The sequence below is a fragment of the Lytechinus variegatus genome, chromosome 6 (genome assembly GCF_018143015.1).
Source record: "Lytechinus variegatus isolate NC3 chromosome 6, Lvar_3.0, whole genome shotgun sequence".
Classification (NCBI taxonomy): Eukaryota; Metazoa; Echinodermata; class Echinoidea; order Temnopleuroida; family Toxopneustidae; genus Lytechinus; species Lytechinus variegatus.
This window is the reverse complement of record NC_054745.1, coordinates 45,081,142-45,105,037: the sequence shown is the minus strand read 5'-3', so window position 1 is coordinate 45,105,037 and position 23,896 is coordinate 45,081,142.

Below are 23,896 nucleotides of genomic sequence, written 5' to 3'. Positions count from 1 at the left end.
TCCCAGACTTGTTAAAAATAGCCAAAGTGACCCCAATATTCAAAAGAGATGACCAACATGAAATCACTAATTACCGTCCAATTTCCATTCTCCCTAGTATATCAAAAATTTTAGAAAAAATTGTTTATAATAGATTATATAATTTTCTAAACTTCCATAAAATATTAAATCCAAACCAGTATGGTTTTCGAAAAAATCATTCCACGGATCTAGCTCTGGTTCAGATATATGATAAAATTACAGAAGCCATGGCCAAAAAAGAACACATTATTGGTATTTTCTTAGACCTTAGTAAAGCATTCGACACTCTTAATCATGATATATTGTTTTCGAAATTGTATTCCTTTGGTGTAAGGGGCTCGGCGCTCGTATGGTTTAAAAGTTATTTAAGCAATCGAAAACAGTATGTGACTTTTAATGGTATTAACTCACGGTCTCTTCCAATCAAATGTGGTGTCCCCCAGGGATCTATCCTGGGTCCACTTCTGTTTTTATTATACGTTAATGACATAATCAAATCATCATCACTGTTATCTTTTGTTTTATTTGCAGATGACACTAACATATTTTATTCTCATAAGAGCCTTAAATCTCTAGAAAATATTTTGAATGCCGAATTAATAAAAATTTCGAAATGGTTCAAATGCAATAAACTTTCTCTCAATATTCAGAAAACCCATTTTATACATTTCAAGCATAACAATATCCATGTGAATAATAATCCAATTAATATTAACATTGACAACAATACAATGGAAGAAAAGAAGAGTTCGAAATTCCTGGGTGTCATTATTGACGAGAATTTAACTTGGAATAATCACATAAATCATGTTACACTATGTATTTCTCGAGGCGTGGGAATTATTAATAAGTTAAAGTTTATGTTACCACGAGTAACTCTGTTTTTACTATACAATACACTAGTACTTCCTTACATAACATATTGTAATATTGTTTGGGCCAATTGTGGAACTACCAAACTCAACCCTATTCTCACCTTACAAAAGCGGGCTCTTCGTATCTGTACAGGATCGTCTTATTTTTCTCATTCTGATCCACTATTCTGTAAGCTCAAAACATTGAAGGTTTCTGATTTGAATGTCATGCAAGTTGCAGTTTTTATGTTCAAATACAAAAACCACCAACTTCCCTCATTTCAAAATTTATTTAATCTAAACAGTACAATTCACACATACCCTACACGTATTTCTGGAAATTTTCACCTAACAAACCCAAAGTTATTAATAACTCATAAATCAATTAGACACCATGGCCCCGACTTATGGAACAATTTACCCGAAACTACAAAAATGTGTTCCTCACTTTATTCCTTTAAAGCCACTATGAAGCGCAACCTAATATCATTGTATTCAAATCCGCCACATTGATTATACTTGTATTTCTTTTAATGATGAATTTTGACCCCTCTTCTAATGTACTTGCACTACACTCGCACTTGCACTACACCCTCATGACCTCTTGTCAAAAAATGTGTAAGTTTTACATGTCGCTTTTTTTACCCTGAGGCCGTCGTCAACATCAAGCAGGTCGCTCATGACGACGGTCTCCTGCGTTCTGAAATTGAGTTAAATAATATTCTTCATATACTTTTTTTATATTCAGAAAGAGATCGTAAATGATACGTGTGTCTAAAATGTATATACATGTAATTGTAAAATCTATGTAATAATTGATTATGTTGTATTATGTTGAACATGTTGAACGCAGAAATAAATTTCAAGCAAACAAACAAACAAATAACAATATATACAGTGTGACCATTATAAAGGTAAATGTAACAAATTTCAAATGAAAATATGTTATGATCATGACTGTATGTAATAATCAGACATAAAGCGGTATGACAATATACAGTGCGTATAAAAAAACCCGGACAGTTCTGAAAAGTCTACAAAAAATTGTTTCAAATTATTTTATCTATATTTTGATGTTAATAGATGCTCCGATATCTTATCTTTGAAATGCAGTTAAAAATACATTTTGGTTATGCTTGAGTGAACATGGGACGTTTTTGTCGGGGGGGCTCAAAAAGAGACTTGCGCCAAAATGGCAGAAATTAGAAATTTTGATGATTAGACTTTTGGCCGATTAGCAGTCTGTCTCTTGTCTTTTCATTATCTTTCCAATAATTTTCAAATTGTGCTGTCATTTCATTTACAAATTTATTTATTTCTTTACCTGAATTATTATTATTTTTTTCATTTAAACTTCTTTTACCTTTGAATTTGTCTTCATAAGTAAGAAAAGAAGACTTTTTGTCAACCCAAGTAAGATAATTTGCATTATTAATTGGGAGACTTTGTAATTATTATTCAAATCCCTTTATTATGGAAAACAAATTATGTTATGGAACCTATATAAGACATGAATCATATTTTCAAGGGGTTATTGAATCCTTCAGGTTCAATTATGTGCTTGACAGGATAAACAGGAAAGGATTCATCTCTTTTAATGGCAATGTTGTAGCATATTGAGTTGATTTTGAAGATAAGGAATGTCGGGTGAAATGTATCAACAAATTGTGAAGCGATCAAGCAAATCATTTCCACCTTTTTCGTTGAATGTCAAGCTTTGTGATTTTGATATAATATTCAGAAAATGATATCATATTTTACTATCTGTGATTCTATTCTGTGATTTTTTTTCACTTTTTTCTTGGTCATGATTTTTTTTTTTTTTGGGGGGGGGGGGGGGGGGTGGGCGCCCCGATCCCCCATCCATCTGCATGCCACTATTCAAAGGCACCATAACCTTTGCAGCACACAATGAAAGGATTTGAAAAATTGACGCTCTCCCATACTTCGGTTGAAAAAAAATTGCTTAGAGAAGGAATAGGCCTATTCAAAGCTGTAAGAGAACATATTAAAATCGAACAACAACAGAACTATTCAAGCAAATAAGTAGATTAGGACAAGAATTTTTACCCCATAAATTCGATGAATATGGCAAAGATAATGAAAAGGTTAGAAGAGGAAGTCTGCTGATTAGCAAGAAGTCCGACCATCATATTTATCATTTTATGCCCTTTTGGCGCAAGCCTCCTTTTTGACCCCTGACAAAACATTCCGTGTTCGCTCAAGCATGAACGAAACTAAATTATTTTTATGGCATTTGAAGGATAAGACCCAAGAGCACCTATTGACACTAATATATAGAGATCATAATTTGAAACAAAAATTTTATTGAATTTTCAAATCTGTCCCGTTTTATTATACGCATTGTAAAGGCCTACAAATGCTTGAGACGTCTGAATACTAAGAAAGTCAAACAAATAACCAATGATAACATACAATCGATAAATAAAACCCAAACAAATCATGAGGTTCCACAATTTTAAATACTAACATTTACAAAATGCGTGTATTTTTGTAATCACACATCCTGTAAATCGACACATGACTAAAACTATTAGTTCCTGTTATCATCAGAACTATTGTTTTTAGTATATCAACAATAGTGAAAATCGCACCACATTCATCACTATGGGTATTCAAATTTTTATTTCGTTTTATCGAAAAAATATGAAAAAATATAATGTATACTTACAAATTCCAACAAATTATTCTGAAACTAATTTCTTAAATTAAATGCTATATTTTTGGAATGCAGGCCTTATTAAAAAATGGTAATTTGCAAAAAACGGGAAATTAGCGTTGAATAAAGAGGCAGAGTTATAAAGTTACAGTAGGCATACATTTTTATAAAAATGTTTTTCATTGTCTAAAAAGGAAGGTATTTGGTTGTCAATGTATATCATAGTCGTCATAGTAAATGCAATGATTAATTGATCCCCGACGTATCGTTTAGAATGTGAGTCTCTTTTCGAATACGAGAATACTATCTCCATTACAAGTAATTATCTTGCCTGATGATGACATCATCACGCAAGAAAATGAAAGGTAGCCACGTCTACCATTCTCCTCAGTCAGTCTAGTTGATAGAGGGAATGACGTCACTCTTCTCTTCTTCACTTCATTCCCACTCATCACCTGATCAATCACACACGTCTTCCACTCATCATCTGATGTCACGACGTAGAGGTCCTCTGTTATAGGATCAACACTGACATTGAAGATTACATCACTTTGGGGGATTTCCCTTTGACCACCCTGTCTGTCTATGATTAGTACTCTCTTATCAAGCGGGTAATGTTGAGCGATGATGTGACCTGATGATAGCACACCTCGCATCCATACATCCTGTTTACATTTGATGGTATTTACGATCTTACTATCATCTGGGTTGATGACGTATATCTTAGACTGATCCCACTCAGTAGCGATGATCATCCCATCACGATCAACAGCTACATCCACCCGTGAGAAATAGGTCGTTGTGTTTCTTGGTATTGTGACGTCATTGATGCGCATCCATTGTCTGTCATACACACTGATGCTTCCAGTCAAAGTGTCCACTGTACAACGTTTACACCATCTACCGCACACTAACTTGTCATAATTCAGTAATGCGCAGGAGATAACACATGATGTATCAGTACGCGTTATCACTCTCTGGATGTGTTTAGTGTTTATATCTAACTTATATGTGTGGCTATCTGACACAAAGTCGCTGACGATCACACTACATTCATCTAGGCAGCCCACAATACATGGGAGTGTGATTTTATCTTTAACATTGATTGTATCACTAAGCATCCACTCGCTATCATACCCACCAATCCTACCATCATACTTCTCTCTCCCAACACCTTTCACAAACCTCACACCTGATATTCTATCAGTGATTTGTTTAACATCATTTTTATAAAGTGGTTTCTTTAGTTTATCACTCACTGACATGTTCACACTATGACCGTCTTTAACAATGTTTTTATCGTCTTCTAGTACTGTATCTATGGTCTGTATTGCATTCTCTATTGTTTTTGTGTCGTCCTGCAATGATTTCATCAACTCTCTGATCTTCCTATCCTTCTCTTTAACAATGTTATCAATGTCTCTATGAAGACCAATCATATTATTGTTCATGTGTCTTTGTCTAATCTGTGCATTTCTATGGATTAATTCAAGTTGTTTATCTCTCTCTTCATTGTTCTTTCGAATCTTTTCATTGATCTTCATTATCTCTTCTTGGAGTACTTGATTCTTACCATCAAATGCTTGATTAATTTTGTCAGCCTCCATCTTCTCCTTGACTTTATCTATACTAATTGCATCCTTGATTATGGAATTAACTTCATCTTTCAAAGCTTGTAGATGGGTGTCTGTGTCTTTCGTGCATTGGTCAATTTCATCTTTATACAGACGACCTTCTTTCAATTTGTCCCTCCTTTTTCTTTTAGAACTGTTAGCCTCGCCCCACTGTCTTTTATCGCATCATTTATATCTTGTCTCTCGCAAGACTGTAGATGTTTGATCATAGCGCATGAATAACACAATGGAACGCCATGATATTTACAATATAATTTTACCTTTTCATCATGTTCTTCACAATAAATATTTGGTACACCTCTTTTAACTCTTGCGATGCGTCCTTCTTTAGAGGCGCAGTCATCACAGAGTCTTTTCTTCTCCTCCAAGTAGTACGTCACATCTGTGATTGAATGACACTCCTTTCCTTCACATTGTTGGTCTGGGGTGAAGTTAGTTGCCATGGTGATCAGAGTAGTGATCTGATGAAAATGAAAGACAAAAAAATATTTCAAAAAGGGAAGACAGATAGAGAAATAGAGAGAGAGAGAGGGGGAGCAGATGGGGTGGTAAAGATTTATAAAGAGGGAGAGTTAGAGTGGAGGGGAGGAGAGAGAAAGCGTTCATTTGTAAACAGATAAATAGGGGTGATTTTAAGAAGGGGGGAGGATAGAGGTGGAGGGAGGGAGGGAGACAGAGTAGCGGATAAAGAAAACAAAAATTAGGAAACACAAAGAATCAAAGAGAATGAGAGTAAGAATAGGAGAGAGAGAAAGATGAAAAGTTAGACATATGGAGAGAAAGAGGGAGATGGAGAGAGAGAGAAAAATAATAAGTCATAGAAACGAATTTTCTCCTTACGTTGCCAAATCCCTATTATTATCTTTTCTTAATCTTGAAATGTTAGAATTGATATGACTAGTAATATTGTAGAAATAAATACCTTGCCTTTAAATTTGATTCTTGGGACATCTTTTTCACCTATATATAACTTTCTACCCCCACACTGAAAGTCACCGTGACATGGCTCAACTTGCCCCATGTTGATTTGGCTTAAATTACCCCAGTCCAAACTTATTGCGATGTTTTCACATCCACATTTTTTTGTGCATTCATCATGTAAAAGACTATGACAAGAATGAGAAACCATACCTGGACTAACAATATTGTTCTTACTTCTATAATATATTTAAAGACATTTGTGGGTAAAAACACTTTTCTATTTTACACCCTTTTTACTTTTTAGGCTTAAATTTGTATTTTTCCCTCTAAAAAATTACTTTTTGTTTCAAAATTGAAAACAAAGTGGTGGGTTAAAGGTTATTTAATGGGTCATACACTGTTAGAAAAAAATAAAAGAAGTTCCTGCAGCAGTGTCTCAAGAACACCTGTAATCTTACCGAATTGCGTAATAATCATTCTGTAAATTCATAAAACAAGAATTTTTCTGCAATTTAACAGAACAGGTCTGTTTAAAAAGGGGAAAAGGGTGTTTTATTCAAGGAAATTTGTAAGATTCCATACATCAAATACCAATTTCCTGTAAGATTACGCAATTCGGTAAGATTACAGGTGTTCTCGAGACTCTGCTGCAGGAACTTCTTCTATTTTTTCTAACAGTGTAAATATATGGGACCACCACAATGTCTGACTCATTCATTATTAGATTGGGGGTGGTGGCTCAACTTGCCCCTATGCTCAATAACTTACCCCGCCTTCCCCTATATATCAATCATATTCTTAACGCTTCGAGTAAGCATAATCAGTTTGATATGTGACTGTGCGTAAGCCTCGATGTGGATTGTTTCATACACCCCCATCCCCGAAGATTCTTCTCACGAACTGAAGTTTTACAGCTCTGTTTTTAACGAATACTTTATTCTTTCATTTATACAGTAGATATCGATAACAAGTTTACACTTTGATAAAGTTCTTGGAATTGAAAAAGAAACAACCTGGGGTAATCTATTCACATGTATTCTTGAGTTTTGGTCTCATCTTTCAAATGAAAGTAAAAAATTTTGAAAGAATGTTACGCTTGAGTGAGCACTGTCCATTTTAATGAATCTCACAGAAATCGGTTTTGCGCAGAAATGTTTACTATTCACACTGTGTCAATGAAATACGGGGAAAACAAACTGACCGTGTGGTTCATTTCTCATATTTGTCTAATATTTTTCAATATATATATATATATATATATATATATATAATATATATTTGAACGTCCTGTAACAATTTCGCAACCCAAACTAACATTTTAACTCCAGGTAAGCACAACCATTACCCTTTTGTGGCAGCTAGATCTGAGGACATGTCTGAATGTAAAAAAAAAAATATTTGAGATATTTCCAGCATTTTGTACTAAGCTATCATTTTCAGTGCATGAGTTTTCATTTTTTTTTCATTTTAGCATAATAGCAGGGCCCGCTGGGAGAACAGTTTTCGGAACTAAAGTGGCTACCCTGGGTAAATATGCCGCTATTATTATTATTATTATTATATCATATTAATTCTTGTTTCTCGACACTTTTCCCGAGCATGACAATGATTAACAGAACGAAAATCATGCCAAGCCATTTCATCTGAATCACATCTCCGTGTAAAGCCAGACGCCATAATAATGACCTCGGTGTGTGTGTGTGACAGGGGCGCATTGGCGCACTATGAAGTATTTCGGGCAAGGAAACAAATTAAAAAGGTAAAAAATATTTTCAAATCTCTATTTTTATAAAGTCAATTTAATCTTCTTGATTAATGTTTACCTTTATCTATTTTAAATTTACGTGCAAATCATTTTTCACGAACTTTTCAAAAGTAAGAGGTGCTCAATCAAGCGGAAAGATTTTTTGCAGTTATATCGTCATTCTATTAAAGAAACCTGTACCAATTTTTAATTATGGAAAAAGCTTCAGGATATTTTACATATATATATATATATATTAGGATTCTCCGAAGTGCAAACTTTTTTGTACGCACTGTAGAGGAAAGGAAGAGATGAGCAAGAAGAAAAAGAGGTTCAAACCTTAGTCATATTCCTTTCAACCGAAAAAACATGCATCTGCAGACATTACTTACAAATCAGCTAGTTTGGAATTATACTACTACATGTACTCATAACTACTTAATCTAGTGAGATAAGAGATGTATTCTTCATAAAGATCACCAAGATTGATAAAGGAAACAAAATACTCATCTGAAAACCTAAACTACAAGAGCGTTTCCCCGTTTGCCATGGGAAATTCTTCACTGTTATTATTGTTATCATTATTAATGTTTCACACAAACTATGAACAGAAACTCCGGCCAATATCGTTTTCTCAGAAGAACATTTATAAAGTATCATTCTCTCACGATCATTGTCATACCGCCATCAACGACACGATGTGGAGAAGTCACTACTTAGAGGAGATAGTAGTCCTCCTGTCCGAAATCATTTCATCAATTATGAAAACAAATATTTTTTTTTGAATTTAATAATCAGCTCGATAATACTCAGGATGTTTAATCAAATCTTATTGCGGGTGAAAAACGAAAAAAATGTATTAACATTTTATAAAGAATCGAAGTAGATATTGTAGGAGTGTCTATTCTTATCACATGAATTTGGGGATCGATTAATTTGGCACAAATATAATGAAATGAAATTCGTTTTTGTTCTATTCAAACTTAATACAACGTAGTGTGCATCAGATACAAACGAACGGATTTAAACGGAAATGCATGGATATTGATAAACTGATCGTTCTCGATACTTCACAATAACTCACCTTGCTTGTATTGATCCTTTTTCATGTATTATGACGTCACCTTCTACGATGGTCTCTTGAAAAGAATTTATCGTTTTAATGTTACTTTAAAACTTTGTCTCAATTTCGGAGATCTATGTGTTGAACTATAATTATCTACGCTGCGTGACAAGATGACGTATGTACATGATCAATGTCGTTACGCGTGTATGGATTACGCAGTGGTAATTCCCTTATTTCGGGGGTAATTTTCACGCATGGCTAGGCTGCACTACTGTGAGTTGGATGAATATCAAATATGAATCGACTCAGTTTTCAGTAGTCACATGTTTGCATGGAACATGAGCATAATAGCTTCAAGGTGGCAGGCGTCGACAATTGATGAACTTCAATGAGTATTCTGAATAGATTCTGTTTCTGTTTATGGCAGGATAGCGTTTTGCTGGTAAACGCCAAACTGGTATACAACCAATTACCTAGGAAACATTTTACATCTAGGTTAATCAGTCATAGTGGCTGACCTTATAGACGACATATATTACTCTCGGGCCTTTTTATCAAAGTGGAGACGATGGCAGAGTAGGGATTCGAACTCACAACCTTGCGATTATGAGTCCAATGCTCTAACCACTGGACCACACGACCCCTTGATTGATATGAATATGAATTAAAGTAAGAGAAGGGGAAAGAGAGAGAGAGAGAGATAGTGTAGCAGTGAGATCGAGGAGAAGAGATAAAGGAAAAAGAGAGAGAGAGAACCAATTTACGAAATATCTGACATTTCCCAAACAAAGTTAAAAAGGAACGGTAAGTATATTTTCGGCGTCTGACGAGGTCTTTTTTACACCTCATATACAGGGCGTCCCAGAAAAAAGCCCCGGGACTCCCATGTATTTTCAATTCAAAGGCAAATATTCTTATATTTCATTTACATAATCAAATAATTCAATTATTCCTCTTTATAGCATGAGACGAACACCTCATGTATTATAGAGCAAGACGAGTTTGAAATTTTAATGTCAAATCCAGAATGGCCAGAAAAAAATTGACATTGTTCGCGATACGACGACCGTGCATATTTGACGACTAACTCATTAGCATTTTTTTTATAATTCTTTGTTAAGCTTCTCTCAAGTGATCCCTGAAATGAGAGCAATATTTTTTTTCTGTGCAAATCGTTTCTTATATGCCTCAATATTTTATAATCTGGCGTGCGTAAGCGATTTGCTAAGCTGTGGGTTTCAAAATGAGAGATGAGATTCCACTCTTGACACGTGTATCAAATTCATAGTAAAAACATATTCATTTTGATTGTAAAATCTATCTCTGAAAACGGGTTTCCCTTTTTGTGGGACGCACTATATCAAAGGCAAAAAAGGTAAACGTCATGATTTATTAGAGGTCACATGTAGCGTTTCTCATTGGAGTTATCAGTCACGATGGGAGCATCGATGAGAGACATGCTTCAGTGTTTCTCGTGAATAGTTTGACATGAATATGAATTAAAGCAAATGAATATTTATAAAAAGGGAGTGAAAGGAGAGACAAAATGAACTTGTTAAACATTGAACACTTCACAAAGAAATAAGCAGGGAAAGAGAGAAGAGAAAAGAAAGAGAGAGAGACAGAGAGATAACAACTCGTGAAATATTAGACATTACACCAGCAAAATAGGAAATAAACGTGGACTGTATAATCGTACATGGCATTGCTCCATGTGTACGGTATAGTGACAATAGGGAAACAGGGGCATTGGTAGTAATGAATCATCCCACCCCAGGGATTGATTTGATTTATTGATTTCCGTTTTACAATTGTACATAATATGATAAACATAACATGGTCGAAAATACTACAAAACATATTTAATATATATGTATAACATAATCATTAAAGGAACACAATTCATTAAATAAATAATTGAATAAATAAATATATGTTATCTCAGATGACATTTGTATTTAAAAGTAAAACGGTGGGTCTCGCTGAAAAAAGCAAAGCTTGTAATAAATGCAAGCCCTTTACTTAGTTTTATTACAAAACTACAACAAATAGACATTGGGTCGTATTATAGGTTTTCCCGTCCAATTTCATCAGAGTTGCAATTAAATTAATGAAAGGACGTTCAAATTCGAAATATTTCGCCCACCCTCTGCACACATAGTTCATTTTCAGTCATTTAGCATTTAATTCCGTTCTATATCATTCCTTTGAATTTTGTAGAAATTCAATTCAGAGAGAAGCTCGTTCAAATTAATGGCCCTAAGGTGTCATTTAATTTCGCGACGACTAACTGATCGTTTAATTTCGCCTGAAACACCATTTTCAATTTCATTTATTGGCACACATATCTGCACTTTAAACTTCCAAATTCTGATAAAGTTTCTGTATTCATTTTTTTTTCAAACTTTACCCTATATTTCTATTTTTTGCTGATCTTTTCAGTTAGAATCATTTTAATCCATTATGTTTGATAAAGAGGTAATTCACGTAACACTTACAGGATATTGTTGTAAACGCTTATTCTTTTAGTGATTGATGAGTGGGTGCAGGGGCGGATCCAGGATTTCCCCCTTTGGAGGAATTTGACGAGAAAAAACAAAGAAGGTTGTTAACAAAAGAATAAGGGTATTTCGTCCACGAAAAAAAAAATTGTGCCTTTAAAAAGGGGGGGGGGCACGAGTCGGCTGTGCCCTCCCCCCGGATCCGCCATTGAGCGGTATGCCAATGGTAGGTATTTTTTCTTCATCATCTTGTTCTTTTGTATTTTACATAATTTAAATCGTTTAGGGGAAGGGATGGGTATCATGGAATTGACCACAGTCTCGAGTTATGAAAGTGGAACAAAAACGAGTTGTTCCGATGATGGTCTGTCAGATGTGAAAAATTCAGCAAAATTTAGGAGTAAAACCCATTTCCATAATTATTCAAAAGAAGTATAAAAAACAACAACGAAAAACACTGTCCATATCTTGTAAGTGATTGCATATTAATGATTTTGAATTCATAAACGTTCGCAAGGAAGGTACCGGTGCGAATTTGAAAACACTACTCAGCTATTTCAATTTGATCGTTCTTTATAAATGTTTAAATGAAATAACTATGAAATCGCGTGCCAGTAGAATTAAATTGAATTAAGTATTTGGCTATTTAAATGCTGATCTTATAGGTCAATCAAATAAGTTGCAAATTGAATTATTACATCATTAAATCGGTTGAAATTTTGACGAAAATGGACGGGAAAACCTATAATATATAGAAACTTTGTTTAAAAATAAATACACAATTTGTGTGCGCTTTACAAAAAAAAACAAAAACGATTTGTCGTACATGTCTAGGATGTGTTGTATATTACCTACTGGAAATCAGGCAGGTATGCCGAAATATAGAAATTTAACCAAAATCATATTTTTTTGAGCGGAAAGCTATATTTTGTATCTGTTTTTGCTCGTCAAATGTAAAACATAAATAACTCTTTACCAATAATTTCAAGGCCCTTTGGGAAACTTCACAACCACACCCTTCTCACTCGTCATATAATTAGAGCTGGTATGAGCTTCAAATGAGAGTATCGATGAGGGCGTGCTTCAGTGCTTCTTGTGAATACAGTGGCGTAACTATTGGAGGGGGCATGGGGGGCACGTGCCCCACCCCCATCGGCTGACCAAAAAAAAACGGGGAAAAGGAAAAAAGGGAGAAAGGAAGAGAAACGTAGCGGGAAAGAAGAAATTATTGTTCATTATAATTATGTTTGCATAAAAAAACGTTTTTCATAATTTTATGAAACATGATTATCCCAGGGCCTATGTCTTTATTGTTCCTGTGCCCGCATTGTCTGTTCAACGAGATATATGATCCTGCATTACTAAAACCTCCCGTTTTCAAGTCAATGTACACCAAATATATTTCCTCGCATTTCAAGTTATTATTGTTTTATGTAGTGACATATGTTTCTTTTCCATGACTTTTTAAAGTGATTGCCCCATTTTTTAAAATAAATCTGAATATGAAAAATGTTTAGCTCGCGCTTCGTGCTCGCATCGTTTGGTTAGTGAAATACGCTTGGTCTTAGTGAATTCCTACAAACAAGCCTTAGAATGCCCCTCGCCAGGTCTGAATTTCCTAAATATTCGGCTCGCGCTTCGCGTTCGCAATATATGATTAGTGAGATGCGTATGATAATAATGATTACAACTACAAAAAGTGCTTCGTGTGTTAAGATGTAATTTTAACAAATTCAACAGGCACTTGACCATGTTGACATTCGCATTAGATGACTATGTTGAGATATGTATGCTCTTAATTGATTCCTTAAAAAAATAGTCCTTAAAATATGCCTGTATGGGGTCAAAATATACAAAAATTTCAGCTCGCTCTTCGCGCTCGCATTTCTTGTTTAGTGAGACAAGTACGTATCATGATTACAAAAGTTTGCTTATAACGTCCCATTTTGGGTCTTATTATCAAACATTTTCAGCTCGCACTCGCACTATTTGGTCGGTGACGTACATATCCGTATATTGCACTGTACTTAAAATGTCAATATATGAATATATATCAATATGAATATGATTTAAAGCAAATTAGTGTTTATTAAACGAGGAGAAAGAGAGACATAAGAAGATGAGACAGCATTTGAAAAGATGAAAAGATTTGAAAAGAATTCCATAAAGCATGTAAAGTAAGAAAGGAACATCGTGTGTATGATGATCGCATATGGCATGTTTGTAGGTGCATTTACATGAGAACCAGAGCAAAGTAACCGTTTCGTGCTTCAGATTAAACTGGTTAAGAATTGATTGCAAAAAAAATTGATGTGATCCATAAGCTACGTGGTGATAAAAAAAAGGACTACATTTTAATAACTCTATCTCAACCACTATCCTTTCCTATCGTGTTTGAAAATTGATTGCATCTGTATTAATTAAATGGGGGGGGGGGTAAAGAAGCAGCGAAAAAATAAGAACTTTTAAATTGCTGTTAACCTGCACTTGTTCAAGAGAACATTCTTTAGTGTTGAAGTCAATCATATCATGGTAAGACCCCCTCTCTAGACTCAATAATTTCATGGAAATTCAATTCTGATCTTCTCTATGGCTAACAAATGACAGAATGAATTCAATGTATTAAGATAAGGATGACAGACATTTTGACAGTATACAAACCTTTACTCTTTAGAACGTTGTCCTCTTGAACTAATTGCCAATCTCTTTTTATATTGATTCGATTTGTTTCAAACTTGAAATTTCACATCAACCACCCCCTCTCTATCACACACATGCACGCACACACACCCATGCAAATTCTTTTCTCTCTCCATTGTACTAATACTCTCCCATTCTCCACCCCTCATCTATCCTTCTTTTGTACTCCATCCTCCATTCACGCACAGACACACACACACACACACTCTCTCTCTCTACCAAATCATTCATCTTTCTCTTCTTCATCCCATCTCTTTCGGAAAAAAACCCTCAGCTGTCCTTTGTTATTTGACTTGTAATATGAAATGAATTTCTCTGTTATAGAAAGCGTGTGCGTAGTGATTGCTAAAATATCCTATTGTATACACCCGTTCTCTAGAAAACACACACACACAGACACCTATTGGCAACCACATGCTCATCTACGTACGTCTTAACCCTAAAAAGACTGGGCTATTTTGGAGGCTAGAAAAACTGGGGGGGGGGGGGCTTTTGGGCCCCCCCCCTAAGATCTCAGTTGGTCATCCGATCGCAACCACATTTGGCACAGACATCCTTCGTCATGTCCTCTAAAAGAAAACATAGTCAAAATACGGATATTTATTGTATTTTTTAATATATGCATAATTAATTATGCGAATATGCAAATTTTTATTAAAAAAATGAATTTTTCATACTTTGGTACCTATTGCGGTCCATAAATTCCCGTTTCAAGATTTTCAGCTGTAAGAAGAGGTTGTTTATCATGGCATTGTGTTATTTCGTGCTTGAATTATTAGATATGCTTATGCAAATTAGTAATTACTAAATATGCAAATAAGTACTCTGCATGCGTTATGTAGAGAAATACAACATTTGGCATGTTTTATTGCATTACATTCTCTTGCAATGAGCCAAAGCAATCTTGGAAGATAAACAAGTGATGTGTTACATGTACACTAGCTGGTGAAAACAAAGCATAAGAGATATCACATAATTTATGCAAATTATATTCATAATTATGTGAATATGCAAATTTTTATCAAAAAATTGAATTTTTCATATTTTGGTACTTATTGCGGTCCATAAATTCCTGTTTCAGGGTTTTCAGCTGTAAGAAGAGGTTGTTTATCATGGAATTGTGTTGTTTCATGCTTGAATTATTAGATATGCTTATGCAAATTAGTAATTACTAAATATGCAAATAAGTACTCCGCATGCGTTATGTAGAGAAATACAATAATTGGCATGTTTTATTGCAAGCGATTCTGGTATTTTGCACTACTTTTCTTATGTTTTTCTTTGATTTTAATTTCTTATGTATTTCTTTATTTTGCATTTCTTATGTATTTCTTTATTTTTTTGTGCAATGTTTTTCATTATTTTCATATCCTAGAACTGCTAATTAAATTCACAAGTGACATAATATAGAAAGAAACAAATAAAAATGTAGTTAGAAAACAATGTGTGTAACATTCATTCAAATACCATACACTTTACACACAAACAAATACAAATTTCAATTTCTTACGTGACATGTGATACGAAAATGTTACGTAACTCCGCAACCGCGGCATGGGGGTATACAAATTTGGTATCAACAGTTGCACAAAACTCAAGAGAAAAAAGTCATGAAATGGCGGCGCGAACGCTACATGCGCAAAACGTTATCGCGATTTATGTACAGGGGGGGGGGCCTAAAAGGGCCCCCAGTCTTTTTAGGGTTAAGGTCCTCGCATACACAGCCCTTCCCCCCCACACACACCTACACGCTCTCTCTCTCTCTCTCCATTCTAATACACCTCCATTCCCCTTTACCATCTCCGTTCTTCATCTTTATATTTCCTCTTTCGTTCTCCCTTCTCCCCCCCCCCCCCCACACACTCTTTCTCTTCAATCTATTACACCTCCATTCCCCTTCGCCATCTCTGTTCTTCATCTTTATATTTCATCTTTTTTCTCCCTTCTCCCCCCACACACACACATTTTCTCTCTCCATCTCTCTCTCCATTCTAATACACACTCTAGTAACATTCTCCCATTCTCCGTCCTTCATCTCTGTCCACTATTTATTTCCCTCTTTTGTGATCCCTCCCTCCTCCCACACACACACTCTTTCTCTCAAATCAATCATCTGTATCTCACATGCTTTCTCTCTCTCTCTCTCTCTCTCTCTGTTTGTTCTCCCGTCTTACCCCACACGCACACACACACACACTCTCTCCATTCTAATACACCTCCATTTACCTTCGCAATCTTTGTTCTTTATCTTTATATTTCCTTCTTCTCACCCCACACCCACGCACACTCTCTCTCAAATCAATCATCTTTATCTCACAAGCTTTCTCTCACTCTCCATGCTCTCTGTTTAATCAATGCACTAGACCGATCTCTGTCTCTCTCTCTCTCTCTCTGCGTCATTGCACCCCTCTCATCAATAACAAACGGCAGTGTCTTGTAACGTAAAGAAATAAAATCAATCTTACGATCTGTCTTATCACATTGCAGTAAATGTTCGAAAAATTGATAGGTTTAATGTACATATACCATACAGAACATATACCTCAGTTACAATGTTCATGTGAAACCGATTATTGTAGTTTTATTATTCACAAACGTTCACAAGTCTTCATATATTATTGAACAAATCAAACGAGATTTAATGTGTGTCTGCATTCAATAATAAAGAAGTGATTTAACAACAGAGTCCAATGTACAACATCTACGATCAGGGGCCCGGTAACACACAAATTTAGGATCAATTTCTCATTGTAAGTTTTGATTCTGATTAGTTCATTGTGATTTTCAACTATGATCGTGTTACGCCATGGCATTTTTACGATTAACTGTAAACTTTTGTGAAACGGTGACTAAATGGGGTATTCTTAATCCGATTCTCGTGCTCAACGAGCCACAATGACAACCTTTTGCTTCCAATTATTGTTTGAAATCAGTTTGTTGAAAATATAACCTGACAAAAGAGAACAGACTGTGATTTAGGCAAACATTTCCCAGAACAATGTATATTATGCGAGAGTCAAAATCCGATATAAAATGAAAACAAGACAAAATCCCTCTGATGTCATGTAGCTTCTACACAAAACCAAAGTTAAAAACATATGAACTTAAGAGACAGAGATACATCAAGTAAAAAAATACTCATATGTTGTGGTTTCCATTACCAGCTACTCAAAAAGCGACTTTGTAAGCTTGAATACATTTCTTGATTAATGATTCATGATGAATAAATATACCTCATTTTACAGCTTATATCATATTAAGGGATAGTAATATTTAGATCATGCACATATCCTCTGAAGCGTATATTCTTTTTTTTTTCTTTTTTTCTTGAAACATTGGGCATGTCAATCATGTCGAAAATATCATTAACTCATCAATTTTTTTTGATATATTATAGTGAAAATTGTATTGATAAATCTCATAATCCATTAAAGATAAATATAAAAAAGTAGTTGCTGTATATACCGATTTTACTAGAAATCAGCCCCCCTAAAATACTAATCAGTACATGTATTTTCAAAGATAAACCATAACGCATAGAACTGAAATGTTAGAAATCAGTGTTTTGCTAAAACCAACATTCTTATCATTTTCCACTCTTAATCTACACAACGCTTAGACTGACCAATCAGGTTTCTACATTATATTCTAAAGATGAAAGGCTTTCAAAATTACAAAGGAATTCAAATTGTAAATATTTATTCCACTTATCAACATTATAAACGCAATTATTATGAATTCTCACAAATTGATAGATTACGAGGTTATTCATGGTATCATATCACAGAATATATACGTGCAAACTAACACCATTTTCTAACAATAATAAGCTATTACACCAATTCTGAAACAAGTATATACATGTAACCATAAACATATTCAGTGAAATTTGATGATAAGTAATAATAATACTACTAATAATAAAGATAATAATAATAATATAGAGTATTTCTAAAGTACCAAATCCACATTGATTATGTGCTCAAGGCACTGAAATATACTTGGCATATTATTATTACCCCGTCTGTAGCTGAGCGGCCATATAGGCGCTACAGCATTCAAGGAATAAATCCTACTGGGTACCCATTCACCTCACCTGGGTCGAGTGCAGCACATTGTGGATAAATTTCTTGCTGAAGGAAATTACGCCATGGCTGGGATTCGAACCCACGACCCTCTCTTTCAAAGTCCGAAGACTAAACCACTGGGCCACAACGCTCCGCATAAGTGACTAATTGTTCTATATACACTATATAAAATGCAATCAATATCAATATCCTTTATACAATTATCTTTTGTCTAAGCTAGGTATTATGAATTTATGTGCACTTTTCTATGAATATGTATTATAATGTTAACTCAATTATATATTACAAATACTAGTCACTGTATTCGGGACCGTCGTCTACATCACTATCATTAACATTGCCGCCATCACCATCATCATTGTCACCATCTTAACCAGTATGATATCAGGAATATGAAGAATAAGATGGGCCTAAGTTTCAAAGAACAATCACTTGAGTCCCATTCATCAGATAAATAAAAACATTTCCCAAAATGTGTTTTACATTGTTTATGAAAAAATGAACTAGTTTTCAGTTCGAGGTAGCTATTGAACCATCAACAAATACGGATTCTTATCATCATCATCGTAATCATCATCATCATAATCACCAACATCATCATCATAATAATCATCATAAACATAATCATCATCATAATCATCATAATCACCATCATCATCATAATGATAATCATCATAAAACATAATCGTCATCATCATCATCGTGAACGGTCCGTCTTACTACGGCTGCAATTTTTCTCTTGGAGGTGGGTACGTCATTTCATTTGTTCACTTCTCTCGTCCTGCGCTCATAATGGCATAGATTTTGCTTCTTAATGTACAACATGATATAATAACAATACACATTCATTTTACCCTCTCAATATCAGGTTTTGCAAACTTCATTGACTTACTGCACATCAATATAACTATATATCATGAGACACGGGCGTAAATAACGGGGTATGGGGTATACATCCTCCTTTGTGGAGAGAGGGGATGGCATGCACAATCACCCCCTTTTCAAGATAGAAATAAAATAATCAAATAATTAATACTACTGTAAATTCGTGACTCACCTTTGAATGCGGTCAAAATGCTTAAATTGCCCATTATGAATTCTAAAAATGCATTTTTTTCGCGCAGTGGTTCCACTTCCGCGCTCAATCTAATCTTACAAGATTTTAGCCATGACAAATCCCTATAGGTTTAGCATATAGTAAATGTTACATATATCCCCTGCATCATGAGAGTAATACGTCCCCTTGTATTCATTGTGTATGATACCATTGGCTAATAAATATGGTTATTACTTTTATCATAAACCAAATGAAAACATCATTTACCATACACAGGTGGGTAAGGGTGTGTGTGTGTGCGGGGGTGTCATACTATATCCTTGCATCTTTGTGGAAGCGAGGAAAATATAGGTATACTCTATGCTTCGAGAGTTAAGATAACTATGAGTTACTGATGACATTGACCAAATCAATGCCGTTAATTAAACACAGAGGCAAGTTCGGACATCATTATTTCCCTCACACTTTGCAATTTCATCCGTTTATGGGAGACTTTAATTGATTCCACAAAAATTGTTGAACATTTCAAACATGAATTCTGTAGCAAATTTTGAATATTGCATCACCTCTCAATATAATCTTAGATTATTCAAAATCTTTCCTTTCTGCAATATTGTTATCGCATTTTGTCACCTAATTGGAAGTTAATTTTGTGGCCTGTGATGACTGATAATCATTTCATAAACACCCTTAATCCGGATAATGATGATAGCCTTTTTGATTCTCACCTCACCTCTAACCAGTCAGCACATGAGTTTTCATTTAATAGAATATGGACTGTTTGATATTATTTACTGTCTTTATTTATTTTTCCTTTTCTTCAGTAGTTCTGTAATTTATTGCTAACTAACCTTCATCATCCTCTGTAATTATATGCAGTTTTCAAGGCTAGCAAAATGTGCCCATTCTATTACATACCCCTTGAAAGATGATTTGGTCATCATCTCGTCTTACGATTGCCATTTTATGATGAGAAAGTTATAAATGATTCAAACAGAAAAATACATCACAACCCTCAAGCGGTAAAATATGCAGACGGACCAAGTGAATCTCAATTTGAGGCATTGTGTAAAAAGGGACTGAAATGCATACAATTGAATATTGTTTGTCGGATGAAAAATTTTGATGAATTGAAATCAATAATCTTGAAAAATGACGTTCATGTGTGTGCACTCAACGAAACCAGGTTAGACGAAGGAAATCAAGATGGTGAAGTACAAATCCCTGGTTATTCCATTGTAAGAAAAGACCGAAACCGAAATGGAGGCGGAGTAGCCGTATATGTTCATAATAGTATTTGTTTCAAAGTTTTGGAAAATAGGTCCTTACTCGATTTAGAAGCTATTCTCATTTCGATTGAATTGAAAAACTCACAACCCATTTTTTTTTCCTAAATTGGTACAGGCCACCTAGTTCTGGACGTGAAGTCTTAGATACATACGAAGATTTGCTGTTATTTATGGCAAATTTCAATCATCATTCAGTTAATATGGGTGATACCAATTTTGATATCAATCGAAAACCCTATCTTCTGCATACAAATAAATATGATCAAATAAATAACATCTATTGATTCCAGTATTTAAATACTACAAAATGCACCAGAGTTACGAATGAGTCAGCCACTCTTATTGATCACATGCTGACAAATAATTGTTTGTATGCAAAATCCTCAGGTGTTCTTGAAGTGTGCATGGGTGATCATTTTATGAATTACTTAATTTGGAAAACAAACCATCCCCCAACCATGATCATAACTATGTAACTTTTAGAAAGTCTAAGGATGTAGACTGGGATTCGCTTCATAAAGATCTCATTGAACAAAACTGGAATGAAATTGAGGCTATTGTTAAGTTGAATGATGCCGTTAAGAAATGGGAAGAAAATGTGTTGCTAGTTATTAACAAACACTTGCCGATTAAGACAAAGCGCATGCGCAAAAAGTACTCCCCCTGGCTGAATGAGTCAATCTTCAGATTAATGAGAAAAAGAGATAAAGCAAAAAGAAAGCGGTTTCTCAAAATGATGAACAGTTGTGGAAGGATTATAGGCGGCTGAGAAATAAAGTCACTTATGTTATAATAACTAAGAAAAAATATTATATTGATAAACTATCTGAGTGCTCTGGTAGAAACCAAACATGGAATGTTCTTAAATCTTTTTTGCCAAGTAATAGTGCATCATCCAATCTATCATGCGAAGATTCATTCAGTAAAGCTTCTGAATTTAATGAACACTTTGCTAATGTCACCACTTTGCATTGTGCATTAGACTGTTAATGTCTATGGCGGCCATTTTGAAAGTAAAAATACAGTATTTAACACAAACTTTAAACCTGAATGATGTATTTCGTTAGAAAATACGTTTTTAAACAGTATCCCATGAATTTATCACATATAATATGCATTTTAGTGATCACTCTTGTGATTTCTTTGCCCCACTTTCTCATTGTGGATAATGCTTTTAGGGCCTTTGGCAGCCATTTTGAATATCTAAATACAACATTCATCACATACATGGCATATTAATAATATATTTCGTTAGCAATTATGTTTTAGTCACTATTCCACTCGTTTAATCTTAATAATATGCATTTTAGTGATCACTCTTGTGAATTTTTTGGCCCCCATTGCCATTGTACGCAATACTGTTTGGGCCAGTGGCGGCCATTTTAGACATCAAAATGCAGAAATGTTCCCATTTATGACATAATAAATGATATATCTCGTTAGTAATGATGATTTGCATAATATTACTTCGTTCATATATCACGATTTTTTGCGGTTTAGTGCTCATTTTTGTAAAAATTAGTTTTCCCTATTCATATTGTACATAATAGAGTATACAATGGACTATGGCGGCCATTTTGAATATCAGGAAAATAAATATTTTGTCAAAAATTATTTTTTCAGAGTGTATTTTACTCCTGCCACACGCTTCCATGCATTTCATAGCCAATGTGCGGACAATTTTAGAATTTTTATGGGTAATTTGCATATTTTGGCGGCCATATTGGATTTTGCCAATTTGCGGAAAATGCTCAAGGTTACACGAGTGGCATCATCCAGATTCGTAATCAGCACCCTCGAAATGACAAGAAACCATCAAAAAATATTGTATATATAAAAAAACAAGGTTTGGTCAAGTTTCTATGGGGCCTATCCTGGACTACTCTACTGTGACAGCCCTTGTTACGGTAACAGATGAATGGTTTTTGGCCATGGATAAAGGTGAATACACTGGGGCAATTTTCGTGGACTTACGAAAAGCCTTCGACACAGTCGATCACTATGTTATGCTGAACAAATTGTTTAATATTGGGGTAAAAGATGTGGTACTTCAGTGGTTCGGGAGTTATTTAAAGGGGAAGTTCACCCTGAAAAAAACTTTGTTGTAAAAATAGCAGAAAAATTAGTAAAAAATATTGGTGAAGGTTTGAGGAAAATCCGTTAAAAAGTAAGAAAGTTATTAGAGTTCAAAGTTTTGGATTTGTGACGTCATAAACAAGCAGTTGCCCCATGTATTATGTAATATAAAATGCATGAATTTCAAATTTTGTATGGTTCCTGATGACTTTATTTTGTTTTCTATTCATGATCGGGTGTGAAATTATTTGTCTATTGATATATAAAAGGTACAACGAAAACCATTTTTAATTTTCTGAGAAAATGAAATTTCTTTGATTTTTTACCATTCGCTATGTATAAATGCTGCTCGCATATGACGTCACAAATCAAATAATTGAAATTCTAATAACTTTTTAATTATTTGATGAATTTTTCTCAAACCTTCGGCAATATTTTTTATTAATTTTTCTGCTATTTTTACAATAAACTTTTGTCAGGGTGAACTTCCCCTTTAACTGGGAGGAGGATAGTGACTAAGGTCAACGATGCTTTGTCCAATGAACAATATTTAACCCATGGTGTGCCTCAGGGCTCACTTCTTGGCCCCTTGCTATTTTGTATTTTCATTAATGACTTACCTGACGTCTTTCAGTCATGTCGTGTTCATCTTTATGCAGATGATACGGTTATATATTATTCCGACAAAGATGTTAAAGCTGTGGAATCCACTTTAAACATAGATATGCAAGCTTTAGATAAGTGGATGTCTCAAAACAAGTTATTGGTTAACTATACGAAGACTGTCAGTATGCTCTTGGGTACGAGATATATGTTGTCAAAGTGTAATGCACTAGATGTAAAAATAAACAATACCAACATCCAAAAAGTTAATACTACGAAATATCTCGGAGTTCACATTGACGCTGAATTAAAATGGGATATTCATATACATAACATGTGTCAGAAGATCAGTAAACTGGTTAGTTTTCTAGGACGGTTAAGACATGTTGTTAACGAATCAAGCTTAAATTTGATATACAAATCCGCCATTTTGCCTCATTTTGATTACGCTAATGTCATTTGGTATTCCGCTTCACAAGGCTCTCTGTCAGCCCTTCAAAAACTCCAGAATAGAGCTGGTCGTATAATTATGAGAATAAATCCCTACTCTTTTGTCTCCAATCAACATATTCGTGAGACTTTGCATTGGGAATTTCTTGAATGCCGCTATAAAAAGAAAGTCTCATATATGTACAATGATTTATAAAATACTGCACAATCTG